We start from the raw sequence: 14,816 nt of genomic DNA, 5'->3' as shown, positions 1-14,816 counted from the left end.
CAAATGATATTTATTTGAGTCAATTAAATGGTATTTGCTTCAAATACTGAAATTGTTGGTTCAAATACCATTTAATTGACTCCAATAAATATTATTTGATTTAAGTAAATATTTAATTGATAATAGCCAATTAATTAATTTGAATCAATTAAAGTTTTTTTCAGTGTATCACAGTAAATCGTGAGGTGTTAAAATAACACCAGAATGGATTGAAATAACCCATGTTATTATTGACTATGAATGAAATTTGATTGCTAATCATAACCAAGTCAATAATTTGTCAAAATTCACCGAATTTAGCTTTACTAGGGACAATAGATACTGATCTGAGTAAGTAAGCAAGAAAGTAAGCAAATAATCAAGTAAGCAAGAAGGAAATAAGAAAGTAAGTAATTAAACAAGTAAGAATGTAAGCAAGAAGGAAATTTACTGTGACTTTTTTTCTAGAACGGTTTTTTTCGCAGCATCTGAATGAAATTAAAATTTTGAGTTGAAAATTTCAGAACATTAATTTTAAGTTGGTATAGAAATGTATGGGAAAAATATGAAAATAATACATGCGGGGGCACTTTTTTCATACTTATCCGGCTATACCCTTAGTATTTGATAGAATTTCTATGTCAATGAAGTTTCTACTTTCCCTTGATTTAATATTTCCCTCTTAGGAAGAGAAACAATTCTAAAATCACTTGAGGTGCACCTGTCTGAGTAATATTAACTTTTTCCACTTGCATGGAAATCCACGAAGAACAATTTCCGGCTGACTGGTTAGTCAGTCGGTTCAACTCATTTCTGAGCGTTACTGTAGATTCTCTTGTAGATCAAGGAAGAGAGAGAAGAATGAAACAATTAGCTCACGTCTCTGTAGCAACCTAAGGGACTTTTCGTTTCAAAAGAAGGATTAGCTACATCTAACAAGTTTAATATACTGATATTTCAAAGCAATAACAAAATCTTCCAGTGAAATATAAAATTGGTATAGTGAATGTTAAATAATGTAAAATCCAACATAAGAGACTTTTCATTTTGAAAGATGTTAGATGTAGCTATTTCATAGCTATTTCAAATTTGCCAGTGAAATATAAAATTGGTATAGTGAATATTAAATAATGTAAAATCCCTTGGAAAATACAAGTGTAGTACTGATGCTTTCCTCTAGTTTAGTACTCAGCCTATTGTTCAGCCGCAGTCCAACCGAGCTTTTTATTATACATATACTTGAAAGAAATAATAAAAAATTAATTTTAAATTTTCAGTTATCTATTTCTTATTTTTATTAAGTTTTATGCATAATAATAATTTAACATAATTTTCTAAGTTTCTGAATAACAAATTATTTAAACAAATTCAAATTGTAAACAAAATTTTAATTTCAATTGCAACAATACTTTGGTGGTACTTATTCTCGTGTAGAAATTTTGCCATGGCCCTAATCGGGACCAGATCAGGTTTTTTCTGTCCCTCACACTCTGAAGTTGTTTTTTGTTTATACTTTTGTTTTTGTTATCTTTAGGTAGATTGTATATATATATTACTAGCAAATTTTACGCGCGGAACGTTATATTCACTTTATTATTGTTATGCAAATTACAAAATTTTTTATTTTTAAATATAATTTTTTTAAATAATTTCATAATCAAAATTTAAAAAATTCACGTATTAAGTACCTACAAAATTAATTAGGTATTACTGTTCATATTTTCAAAAATTTTAATAAAATTACACGAAAGAATTCAATTATTTTTATAAATAGTAAAATCTTTAAAAAAAATTCAATGATTTTTCAAACAATTTTAATTAAATTCCTCAAAAGAATTCAATTTAAAAAAAAAATTTAACAAATTTCGAAAAAATTCAATTTTTTTCTAAAATTTCAATAAATCCTTCGAAAAAATTCAGTTATTTTTATAAATAGTAAAATTCTTCTCAAGAATTCAATTAATTTTATAAATAATAAAATTCTTTGCAGAAATTCAATTATTTTCAAAACAATTATAATTTAATTCTTCGGATAAATTCAAATATTTTTAAATATTTCCATAAATTTCAATTATTTCCTAAAAATTTAATAAATTCTTCGAAACAATTCAACTATTTTTATAAATAGTAAAATTCTTCGCAAGAATTGAATTATTTTCAATTCAATTTTAATAAAATTCTTCTTCATAAAATTCAGTTGCTTTCAAAATTTTCAATTAAAATTACTAAAAAAACTCCATTAGTTTAAAAAAATTCAAAGAAATTCTTCTTTAGAATTTAATTACGATTTTTAAAAATTTTAATAAAATTCTTTGCGAGAATTCAGTTATTTTTCTAAATAATAAAATTCTTTGAAAGAATTCTATTATTATCAAATTTTTTGATAAAATTCTTTGCAACAATTCAATGATTTTCAATAGATTAATTTTCAAATTGAAAATATTTGAAAAGAAAAATTGTAAAAAAGTGAAACAAAAAAGCAAACAAACAACTAACTTCAAACTCCGAACAGATTACCGAAACATGTACTTTATTATTATTAATAATTATTAATAATTATTGAAATTGTTAACTTCTTCAAATTTAATATTAATAATTATGTTATTATTATTTTTATTTTATAATTCATTCAAAATTGCAATAACATCATTTTAACTCAATTCTTATTTTCTAGAATTTTAAATTATTTTTTATGAAAATAATAATTGAATTCTTTAAAAAAATTTAATTATTTATAAAAATAATTAAATGTTTGTTTACAATTTTATTAAAAATTTTTTGAAATAACACAGGCCGACAAAATTTTGTCGAATCTCAGAACCAAGAACTGGACAATACTTTTCCAAAGGATTTTGACGTGCTAAATCCGAATCTGACCTCAGAATTGCCCCATCACTTCAATTTTTTGAAATATTCTAACCTAAAAGTGCTAAAAACACGGTTTTTTGGCCATTTTTGAAGTCCTGTACATTCAAGAGAAAATTTGTTTTCTAAAAATTATTTGCGGCATCTGAATAGTAATTCTTCCCCTTTAAAAAGCTTTTTCAAACTTAAAAAAATCTTTATTTTTCACTCAGATATCGTCATTTGAATTTTTTGAATTTGGTTTTGTTAATATTCGTATTCTGACCAGATTCAAAAACTTCAAATGACGATATGTCAGTGAAAAAAAAGATTTTTTCAAGTTTCAAAAGGATTTTTAAAGGGAAAGAATAGTACTTTCAGATGCCGCAAATAACTTTTAGAAAAAAATTTTCTCTTGATTATACAGGACTTCAAAAATGTCCAAAAAAAAAAGTGTTTTTAGCACTTTTAGGTTTGAATATCTCAAAAACATGACGTGATGGGGCAATTCTGAGGTCAGATTGGCTGATTCTTGGTTTTGAGGATCGCCAAAATTTTATCAGCCTGTGTAATTGAATTCTTTTTGGGAAATCTTATTAAAATAGTAGATATTGAAAATCATTGAAATTAGGACAAGAATTTTTTTGACATTTATGAGAATAATTGAACTTTGGAGAAAAATTTTGTTATTTATAAAGATAATTGGTATTTTTACGAGAATTTTTTTCAAATTTTGAATATAGTTGAATTTTATATGAAGAATTTTATTTTTTTTTTAAATAATTGAATTTCTGCAATTATTTGTAATTTCTCCAAAATTGAATTTTTTTAGTGTTTACAACAAAAATTTGAATTGTTAGTCTCCATTTGTAATACAATTTAATTAAGAAGAGGAATATTTTATGAATAGTAATAATTTATTAATAATTATTTACTATTTTGTTGTTAAATTATTTATAATTATTACTTTGTAACTATAAATAACAGTACGGTATTCATTGCGGCAATATTCTGTCAGCACTGGACAGTAGATACTTCCGTCAGCGCGAGACATCGTTATTATTTTAGCGTCATGACAGTGCTGTCTGTCAGTGTAGCTACCGATACTGATAGTGCTAGTGCAGTACACTGCCAGTTGTACTTTTTCCATTACTTCTTTTCATGAATAAAAAATTATTTAAAAATTATCACTGGTGAAATGTTAAGTAAAATAAGTGAAGTTACTTAATTTAATAATTAAAAATTTATCATGAAAAAAGTTTTAAAATTGTTCGAAAAACTTTTTTTTCAAGTAGGGGAAATGCTTGCAGGTTGACCCACTTGCGTTATTTTTTATTTTAAAAGTGTTATAATCAAAAACGGAACTGTTATTGTTGTCAAATGATTAGTTATTACTTTTTATGCTCTTTTGGAGCAAGAAGAAGCAATAAAAATGTTCTTGTTAAACAAATTCTGAAATTGACTTATGGAAAAATTGAAAAACTTCTTCATGTGCTAACAAATGAAATATTTTTATAGATAATTTAAGATACAATTTTTTTCTGAGTTGCATTTTTAATCAATTTTGATAATCCAAAAGGAATTTTTTAACATATCATGAATTAATATGTTTTTCATCGATTTAAAAATAGAATTAAAAATTGCAGGTTGACTCACTTTTCGGCTTGCAGGTTGCCCCACCTGTAATTAAAAAACAAGTTTTTATTTTTCAAAAAAATTTTTTTATTTAAAAAAAATTGTATTTATCAATAATTCGTTTTAAAAATTCAAATTTAAATTATGTTCAGAAACATTAATTGTAAGTAATTATAGTGAAGGAGAATAAATAAATTTTTATAAATTTATTTGAGTTTTTCCATATTATTATGAATTTTTCAAGGTGGGTCAACTTGCAAGCTTAAATTTCAAAAAATTAAATCAGAATTTTTTTTGACTCTTTTTACGGGAAAATTTTGGACTTTTTTCTAATATTGCACTTTAAATTGTTAAAAAATCAATTATTATTACCCAAAATATAAACAAAATCTAACTAAATGGATAAAAGTTATTTGTTTTAAAAAAAAAATTTTCTTTAATGTTTGATGCCAGGTAAAATCCACAATTTTAAAAATTTTAAAAAAAATTTCTTACTAAAATCTTTTATCATAAAACACTACATTTATATCAAGTTTTACCAAAATTCAAAGACCCATGACCAACTTTGATTTTTTTGAGAAAATTTGACCCGTTAAAAATAATGACAGGAAATAAGAAAATTATTATTTAAAAACTTATTTCAATAAAAGTAATTTTAATAATTATTTATATTTTTATTAATACTACACTCAAAAAAGCTAAAATTCTTATTTTGATTCTAATTCATGTTATTTTGGAGAAGTTATCTCTTAAATACCAATTTATATCTTTAAAATTAACGCACATGAAAATTAGAAAAAATTAGTTGCGCATTAGAACATTTGTAACATAAACAAGATTAGAAATTTCGTATTGATATTTTTGAAACAATGATACAATTTAGCATAGAAAATAAGTGGAAATGAAGTGATGTGTGGATTTGAAACAAGGGCAGTACTGACAATTGTTAAGTATACGTGGCCTGAATATTGAATACTGAAAAGCATCATCACATTTTATAACTTGTCTTTCCTCCTTACTTTTTAAAAACTATATATAAAAACAGTTATTAAATAAAATAGCGTCAACTTTCATTAAGAAATTAACAAAAAGTATACAACTTTCCTACACATATTAATTTTTTTTAAATTTCTAACATTTTGTAATACGCAATTTTAAAACAATGAAAAATATTTCAAAATTATTTAAATGAAAATAACTTTTTAGAGAGCATTTAAAAAATAACATAAATTACTCATTATAGTTTTAAAAAATGGTTTGTTTTATTAAAACAGTTGCGAAATACCAAGTGTTTCAATAATTAAACAAATGCAATGAATTTATTATGAAATCAAACACGCATACACTCACATATATATTTTCCATGCTTTTTTTAGCATTCAAGACTCCAAGCTGAGAATGAATAATGAATTTTATCCTACGACGAATATGTGCATATTACGAAATTCTTTGTAGAATTTCGCAACCACAGTGCAATTATTAAAAAGCTCAACTCAAGAGCAAAATCTCTAATAAAGGATGAGGAAGAACGACCGGCTCTAGATAAAAATTCAAAAAAAACACCTCAAATATGTTTTTATGAAGAATTTTTGAAATTACTTCATTTTAATCAAGAAATAGAAAAAGTACTTGTTTCAATTTCATAAACATATTTTCTTTCTATTTTCTTTGTTTAAATAAAATAAAAACAAAGTTTTTAAATGTAACGAATCCCAAAATTCATTATACATATAAAAATTTTTACTTCTTTTTAAATCTATGAAAAACTTAGATAAATGAGTACATACTACATGAATTCGCTTTACATAAATACATAAATCTATTCATTGACGTTGAATGCGCACCGCGATGTCAGTTTCTGTCACACCTTGCCTATTATATCCATTTCGCGTTGAAGTTTGAATGCAGCCTGAATTTAGGTCGCCATATTGTTAAGCTCTTTCAATCCGCCCCTTAGATCCCCGAGTTAATAAAAGAATGAATCGAGACAAAAGTGCATACTATAAATTCGCAAGTAGATGAGCTGCAAGCTCTCGGGCCCTGATAACAGTGATGGATCTGCAGAGACTTTTAATCAAGATGAAGATTTGAAAAAAATGCAATAGAAATTCGAGCAATTTAACGCACTACCGACCAAGTCAGATCAGTAGGTGAGAGGTCGGCAATCTCGAAATTGAACGTTACTTGGATGCCTTTCCGCCAATCACTTCCGCGCGGATGCTTCTAACATTTCATTGCACGATTGCACCAACGCTATAACTGAGGTATATATATATAAAAGCAAAAGAGATATCACTTTTAAATTTGTCTCCTTTATTTATCTGTTTCTGTCAAATTCATTAAATTTATTAAAAATTTATTCTTTGATCAAACATTCCAAACATGACTGTATCAGGGCTCAAAACAGTGAAAGTATTTAAAAATACGGACTTTACGGACCAAAAATGAAAAATTAGGGACCAATTACAGACAGAAATATAACCAGTCCTAATCAAATAAGAGAACATTTTACTTAAAACTTAAAATCGAAGATTCGGAGTTATCGATATCTTCATGTTTTATAATAATTAAAAATGACCAAATGATAAAATCATTTACAATTGAATTATTATTTACAAGAATTTTTAACTAAAATTTTTCATTAAATCGATTATTTTTAATGATTTTCGAAAAAATCCTTTGACAATTTTCAAATCCATTTCTTTACAATATTCAATTTTACGAAATTTCAATTATTAATAAATTATCTATAATAATCGTCGTATTAATTCTTTTATTCTGTTCAGTCTGTCCACACCTGAAGTTAGTCATGATTATGCTTTTTGTTTTTTTGATACGTTTTGATAAAAAATATTATACTACTTTCATTTTTTTAATTTATTTATATTATTTTCATTTTTTAATTAATTCAAAAAAATCTGTATTATTCTAAAAAAATTATTAAATGCTTTTATTGACTATTTTATTTTTTTGCGTTGGAGTTACAAATTAAACAATTATAAAACATAAATTCAGAAAATTAATGAAAACTGCGAATATTGTTAATAAATTGTCATTAAAAAGAGAAATCATTCAAAAAAATTCTATTTTTTTAATATAATAATTTATTTTCTCCATTGTACACTTACATAACTTTTACAATTTATGTTTTTAATACAAAAAACATATTTGTTTTGCAAATTAAAATTGAGCAGCTCTCTTTTCTTATCTTAAAAAAAAATTAGAAAATTGTTAAAAAATTCACAAAATTAAGAATTTGCATCAATTTCGGAGAATTTTCAGTTTCTTTTGGAAAAATTTCTATTTGTTAATTACAATTTCAATAAAATATATTAATTTTTTTTAAATAAATGAAAAATTTTATAATCTCTATTTTATAATCACAATTGTTGTACATTTTCTGTTTTTTTTTAATATTACAAATATTTTTCACATGTGCACCTTTTTTTATTAAGTTTTAGTACTTATTTAATTACTGGACATATTACATGAAAATTTCAAAATTTGATTTTTGGCAATTTTGCTATATGTTTATAATTTAAAGCACCCTCTTCCACAATTTCTGAACACGATTTTAGAATTCTAGAACTCCATTTTAAAATTTACGAAATAAATTTTTAAATATTTGGAAATTTATCGATTCAGAATCTTATTTTGTTAACTAAATCATGAGTTTTTTTTAAAGAAAAAGAAGAAAATTTTTTGAAATATTCCTATTTCTAATCACGATTTCTTAACAAAGTTCTGTTGTCTTAAAAAAGCAAGTAATTTGCACTATTTCTGTTTCTCAATTACAATTTTTTAACAAAATTCGAAGTTTTTTTAGAAATAAAAGAAAAAAAATGTTATGAATAACATTTTTTTAGAACATTTTAAATTTCTTTTCGAAAAAAAGTAAGAGCATTTCCATAATTTCTATTTTTTAATTACGATTTTTAACGAAATTATTTAGAAAATTTACATAACTTCTATTTATCACAATTTTTTAACGAAATCTCAAGTTTTTTTTAATAAGTTAAAAAAATTTGCATAATTCCAATTTTTTAATCACGATGTGATTCAAAATGTTCATGTTATAAACATCGCGCATCTTGTTTTATTTGTGTTAAGGAAAATTAATTTTGTTTTATTATGTACATGCAGATGAATTTTGCCGCTGTAGAATCCAAGAATTATTATTATTATTACGCTATTATTATCACACTATACTGCTTTTAATATTCAATTATTATATATAAAATTTTAAATGTTATTAATTTTTAAATCAATTTTTATTATAAAATTCTACTAGAATCCAATTATTTAAATACAAAAATAAATAATTTATTGAATAAATGAATGTTTCTTAAAACATAGTTTGGTTCCGGCAACAAAATCTTTTATTTGATATATTTGGAACAAAACTGTTTGGTTGGGTGAACCAAATTCTTTTGTCGAACTATAGACTTCGCTCAAATGGAATATTTAGTAGACGTTACACTATCAATGAAAAGCCCAAAGGTCAAGGAAAAACTAAAAATTTTTTGAAAAAACGATTTTTTTCCCCTAACTTTTACATTATTTGACCTAATAAATTATTTGTGGTTAACAAATTTAGTTTCTCTACTTATTGCTTACAATATTAGACATACCATACTTCAATATTTCTTTTTGATTTATTTTTTTTGTACCAAAAAATTTTAATATTGGTGTCCAATTTTTAGTTATACATTTTTAATTTTATAATAAAATACGAAAAAACAAAATTTAGGTTTTGAAATAACGGTTTTGAAATCTAAATTTTTATAATGCGGGTTTCAGTTTCAGATAATTTTTTTTCGGTTTCTGGTTTTTTAAAAATTTCTATTTTTTCGGTTAACGGTTTCGGTTGCCATCCCTGAAACTGACAGATTGCCTATCCTTATTTACACTAAAGCAAAAATGAGAGATAACGAGCAGAATTATATTTCACTACACGAAAAAAATTTGGTTCGATTTTTCCATGGGCTAAGAATTGTGCTTTCGTTGCAAACGCTCCATGCAAAATTAGGATGGATTCCAAGCTACTGGAAATTATAATTATAACTGGACAGCTGGACTGTTTGTCTATACTAGAGATAAGTTAGTTCTTATACTTTTCAGTATTTTAAAATTTTCCTTACTAATACAATGTTAAATAAATACTATTTAAAATTTGAATATAAAAATTATATTATAAATAGTAGTAAGTAGGTACAACAATTAAAATAAGTTATATTAAATGGATCTTTTTATTGAACTTAATTTAAATAATTACTATATTTATATTCATGTTATAAATTGATGGAATAGAATAAATCTCCACTTTAGAATAGTTTAATAAGATTTAAATTACTAAATTGTTTAAAACTAAAAATTAATTTATTTATTTGTTAATGTAAAAGGCTACAAATTAAATTACTGAAAAGTTATAATAATTCAAAAACATTTAAAATGTTTAATTACAAAGGAAAATATTAACCCCTTAAGTGTCATGCTAAAATACAAGAAATTGACCATGTGTGCCAGGAAAATTTAAGATTTTAAAAATTTAATAAATACGCTTAGAACAGGCTAATCGGGTGTTTTTCGGGTCACTGATTACGAATTCAATTTTAGTTTTCCAAAATTCAAAATGGCAGATTCAATATGGCGGACTTTTTAAATAAATTTTATCGGATTTGCTTGAAACTTATTACTCGGGGGTGGTGGGGTCATTGATTACGAATTCACTGTTAGTTTTTCAAAATTCAAAATAGCTGATCCAATACGGCGACCAAATTTGATAAAAGTTGACGGATTTGACTAAAAATATTTACTCGGGAGTTTTTAACCCTTTCGCGCCTCCGGTACATATATGTACCACTTACAAAATTTAATAAAACTCTTATAATTTTAAACCTATTAATAATTAATATAGCTATTTTTATTCACCAACGTAACTACTATATATATATAACAAAATTAAAAATTAAATAGTACTATTATAATTATTATAAACAATAGGTAGAATATTGTTAAAAACTAGCAAAATTTAATTTTTCCAAATTTGCTCAAATCCGCTTAAAACTTCTTACTCAGGTGTTTTCGGGATCGCTGATTACGAATTTAAAATCAGATTTTCAAAATTTTTAAAATTCAAGTTGATGGACATTTTTTTTCAAAATTGCTCATATTCGCTTGAAACTTATTACTCGGGGTGTTTCAGGGTTGACATTTTGAACTTCGAAAATCTAACTTCAGATTTGTAATCAACGACCCTGAAAAACCCCGATTAACAAATTTTATGCAAATTTGAGCAATTTTGAAAAAATGTCTGCCATATTGGATCTGCCATTTTGAATTTTGAAAATCTGACTCAAGAAAAGTTAAAATTACTATAGTTATGAAATACAAATTTAAAGTGAAATTGTAAAATTTGTTTTTCTATTTTTTCAATAACTGAACCACAAGCTACACTTCTGATTAGTTTTATATTTCATAAACCATTTTTCATTTATGAAGTCGAACATGATAAATTCATTTTTAAAATTTTGGCCGTCATATTGACATGAATTTTTAATTTTGACATAAAATTTGTATGTAGTGACCCCAAAACCCCTTGAGTAAACATTTTAGACAAATCCGGCAACATTAAAAATTTTGGTCGCCATATTGGATCCACCATTTTGAATTTTTAATAACAGAAATCAAATTCAAATTCAGCGACTACAAAAACCTCCTGAGAATTAAATTTCGATCAAGCAGCATCAGTCTTAAAATTATCCGCCATTTTAAATTTTGCTAATCTGACATCATATTCGTAATCAATGACCCCAAAAACCTGCAAATAATAAGTTTTAAGCGAATCCCATAAATTTTTTTTAAAAAGTCTGCCATATTGGATCCGCCACTTTGAATTTTGGAAAGTTAACATTGAATTCATAATCAGCGACCCCAAAAACCCCCGAGGAGCCTGTTTCGAGCGAATCTGATAAAATTTATTTAAAAAAGTCCGCCATATTGGATCCGCCATTTAGAATTTGGAAAAACTGACACCGGATTCGTAATCAGCGACCTCGAAAACCCCCGAATAACACGTTTCTAGTGGATCCATACTGTAGAAATATGATTTTGGTCAAAGGCGTCAGTGACACTCCTGGACAAGTGTAGTCGTGACGCCTATAGGCGTCAGTGTCACTTAAGGTATTAAAATATATACTAATGCTTAAAATCTCTATTTACGGCGTTATTGTTTTAAGGTTTATATAAATTATAATGTTAATATACTAATAAAAAATATTTGTTTCAGTGTTTTGTTAATAATAGTGTATTCAAGAAGTAAACATTGTTTCAGAACAGTAAATATTTAGAATAGGGGAGACTGGGGTAAACCCGCTCACTAGCGATTTTACGCTATGAACTCAACTTAAGATGGAGATATTGGTACTGTGAATAGTACTTAACATTCAGCTTATATTAACGAACTTTCGTTTAGTTTCATGAATTCAACACAGAATCAGAGACGATCAAATGTTTTTAGAGGTGTCAGAAAAAAAACGTATTTTGGATTTTTAAGTTTTTCGATCATTATTTTTGAGTCTTAATTTATTTGGCAAATTTTTTTTGTTGCTATTGGATGTCCTTCATCGAAGTACATATAAGACATACTACTAAGGTAAGACCATCTTTAAAAACTGACATTAATATTTCAAAATCTGTACCCTGTTTTAGGTAAAAATTATTTTCAAAATTTTTCATGTTATTAGAGGAACGAAGTAATTCAAAAATGGTGAAATATACTATACGTTAATATGAGCATTAGAGTGTCCGTTATTTCCCAAGTTAGCTATTTTCATTTGGGTATCGACAAAATCGTTTCTTTTTGACCTAAAAACAATTCTAGAAACTAGAAAAAAAATTTTACAATGCCGTTTAACCCTGCCTAAATAACAATACTTTTCCCATTTAATTAACATGGGATTTTTGCACTTTTTAGAAAATAATTTTTATTTCGTTTATAATACTCTTTGACTAACCAACAATGCTTGATTTTGCTTCTATTATGATTCCTTTAGATAGAGAAATTTTCATATCACCACCTTTTTTTGTTATCAAATTTTTACTACAAATTCTTAAAATAATTATGAACATTTCCTATGAATTTCAAGCAAGCTAAACCATTCTGGCAACCAGGAGAGTTTTTTTTGAAAAATTTATTTTTACAAATTTTTAAATTGTTGACGTTCACGTCAATAATGTTATAACGATTCATTTGTTTTTAAAAATGCAAGGTAACAATTTGAAAATTTGTAAAAATAAATTTTTCAAAAAAAAATTTCTCCTGGTTGCCAGAATGGTTTAGCTTGCTTGAAATTCATAGGAAATGTTCATAATTATTTTAAGAATTTGTAGTAAAAAATAAAAATTTGATAACAAAAAAGGCGGTGTTTTTGAGAAAATTGATCTTATTTATTTTCAGAAAATCTTCCTCTATTTTTATCATTTTAAATATTTTTTCAAATTCCAAACTGGATTGTAAAAAGGACAAGACCATCTACAAGACCCAAGAAAGAAAATTAAATTATACTCAGAAAAAAAATGACAAGCAAAACAATTTTTTTTCTATAACATGAAGTTAGTCGACCTGCCTGATTTGAAATGGATTTAGTCTACTGTGTGATTCTTGGATAGTTTATGAATTGAAATTATTGTTATGGTCCAATTGGATGCATAAAACAAGAAACTTTCAATGAAATACCGAATAAGAATGAATTAATAAGTAGATGTAGCAAAATAATCAGAAAAATCAATAAAAATGAAATTGACCTTTTTAAAACTTGTGTAATAAATTTTTCGCGATAATATGAAAATTTCTCTATTATTTAGGCAGGGTTAAACGGCATTGTAAAATTTTTTTTCTTGTTTCTAGAATTGTTTTTAGGTCAAAAAGAAAAGATTTTGACAATACCCAAATGAAAATAGCTAACTTGGGAAATAACGGACACCCTAATGAGCATGGTTACACAGCAGAGGGTAAAATTGTGATGGGTAAATTAATATGTGGAAACAAAAGAATAGTTAAATTTGCGCCTGGCATCGAAATATTTTATTGATGAAAACAGTGTTGCACAAGCGCGAATTTAACTTTTCCTCGGTTTGCCTAACTTAATTTACCCTTCCCTACTTTACCCTCTGCGGTGTAATCAGGCTCTATATAAGAAAATTTTCAACCACTCTTTCACAACGATGTTCGTTTAACGCGTGCGATATTTCGATAAGCGTTTGTTGCGAGATTATGTACGTTATGTTTATAAATATAAGTATAGGTTGTGTTTACATATATGTTCTAGAGTATCCCTAAAATATCCATTGTTATTACGAATGTTTCCTGAATAAATTTTTTCCGAGCACATCACCAAAAAGATAATCTATATATTTTTTTATTCTGAATAATTTGATTAATATTTAATAAAATTTATAGAAACGTTTGTCGAATAATTTGAAAATTCCTATTTATAGATTTGAAATGATGAAAGTGAAGCTAATTTTTGCTGAACGAATAGTGTTTTCTTTGTTGCGTGTATAAAAACAGTCTTTGTACATAATGATAATAAAAAAGTAATTAAATGTGAGTGTATATACATGTGGTTGGATGAGAATCTCTAAGGTCTTTTGCGTTTGCAACTTGTACGTACGTGCATCTAAATCGAGGTCAAACCGAATTTTCTACTTTAACCTACTGAATGCTAGCAAATTTAGCTTTCTAAAGCAAGACAAGCCTATATCGACCACCAACACCGCATTGCAGCCACCGGACCGCAAGATCAAAACACTGAACCCAGTGATATTGTCTTATCCGGTTCAAAATTAGTCGCTAGAGAATTAACCAAATTTCTAAAGTTGACATCTCAAAGTGAATCTTAAAGCAACTAAGCCATAAGCTAGACTCCTTAGTTTATCAATGCCTAACTGTATTCTCATGAATATCAAGTTAGTACACTGAGAGAAAAGAATAGTTGGGGTAACCATTTACATCAAGATTATTTTTAATTTGTAACCTATACTGCTGCTAATCTATCGGTTGGGATTACCATCTTTATTAGTAAACTTAGCTATTTATTCATTTGGTTAGCTTTAGACTGATTAAGCTTGTAGTAGGGTTTACTAAACAGGCGTTTTGTAGATGTAATATGCTCTATAAACGTCATGTAAACTAATCAGTTTAGTAAAATATAAAACACGAAATAAGTGTTATATAAAATTGCAAACAATACACCAACAGTTTTAGTTTATCTATTTATCAAATTTCAGTTATTGCGTAGATTGTTTAAACTTTTTATTTAGAATAAAAATTTTGAAATTAGAAATTCTGTTCTCTA

General features: G+C 25.8%; 1 protein-coding gene across 7 annotated transcripts in view; it reads right to left on the bottom strand.

Annotated features, from left to right (window-relative positions):
• The window catches only part of LOC122503059 (mushroom body large-type Kenyon cell-specific protein 1), a 256,145-nt gene that overhangs the window by 214,016 nt on the left and 27,313 nt on the right, over window positions 1–14,816 (bottom strand). For 6 of the 7 annotated variants that reach the window (XM_043613472.1, XM_043613471.1, XM_043613475.1 and 3 more), the window contains exon 2: window positions 4,480–4,503. The exons of the other annotated variant lie outside the window; for it this stretch is intronic. The gene's annotated coding sequence lies outside the window, so the exon portion shown is untranslated. The remainder of the gene's footprint in view (window positions 1–4,479; window positions 4,504–14,816) is intronic. 7 annotated transcript variants of the gene reach the window in all.

The sequence above is a fragment of the Leptopilina heterotoma genome, unplaced genomic scaffold (genome assembly GCF_015476425.1).
Source record: "Leptopilina heterotoma isolate Lh14 unplaced genomic scaffold, ASM1547642v1 Lhet_242, whole genome shotgun sequence".
NCBI classification, from domain to species: domain Eukaryota; kingdom Metazoa; phylum Arthropoda; class Insecta; order Hymenoptera; family Figitidae; genus Leptopilina; species Leptopilina heterotoma.
The sequence above is the reverse complement of the archived record's forward strand: the minus strand, read 5'-3'. Positions and strand labels throughout refer to the sequence as shown.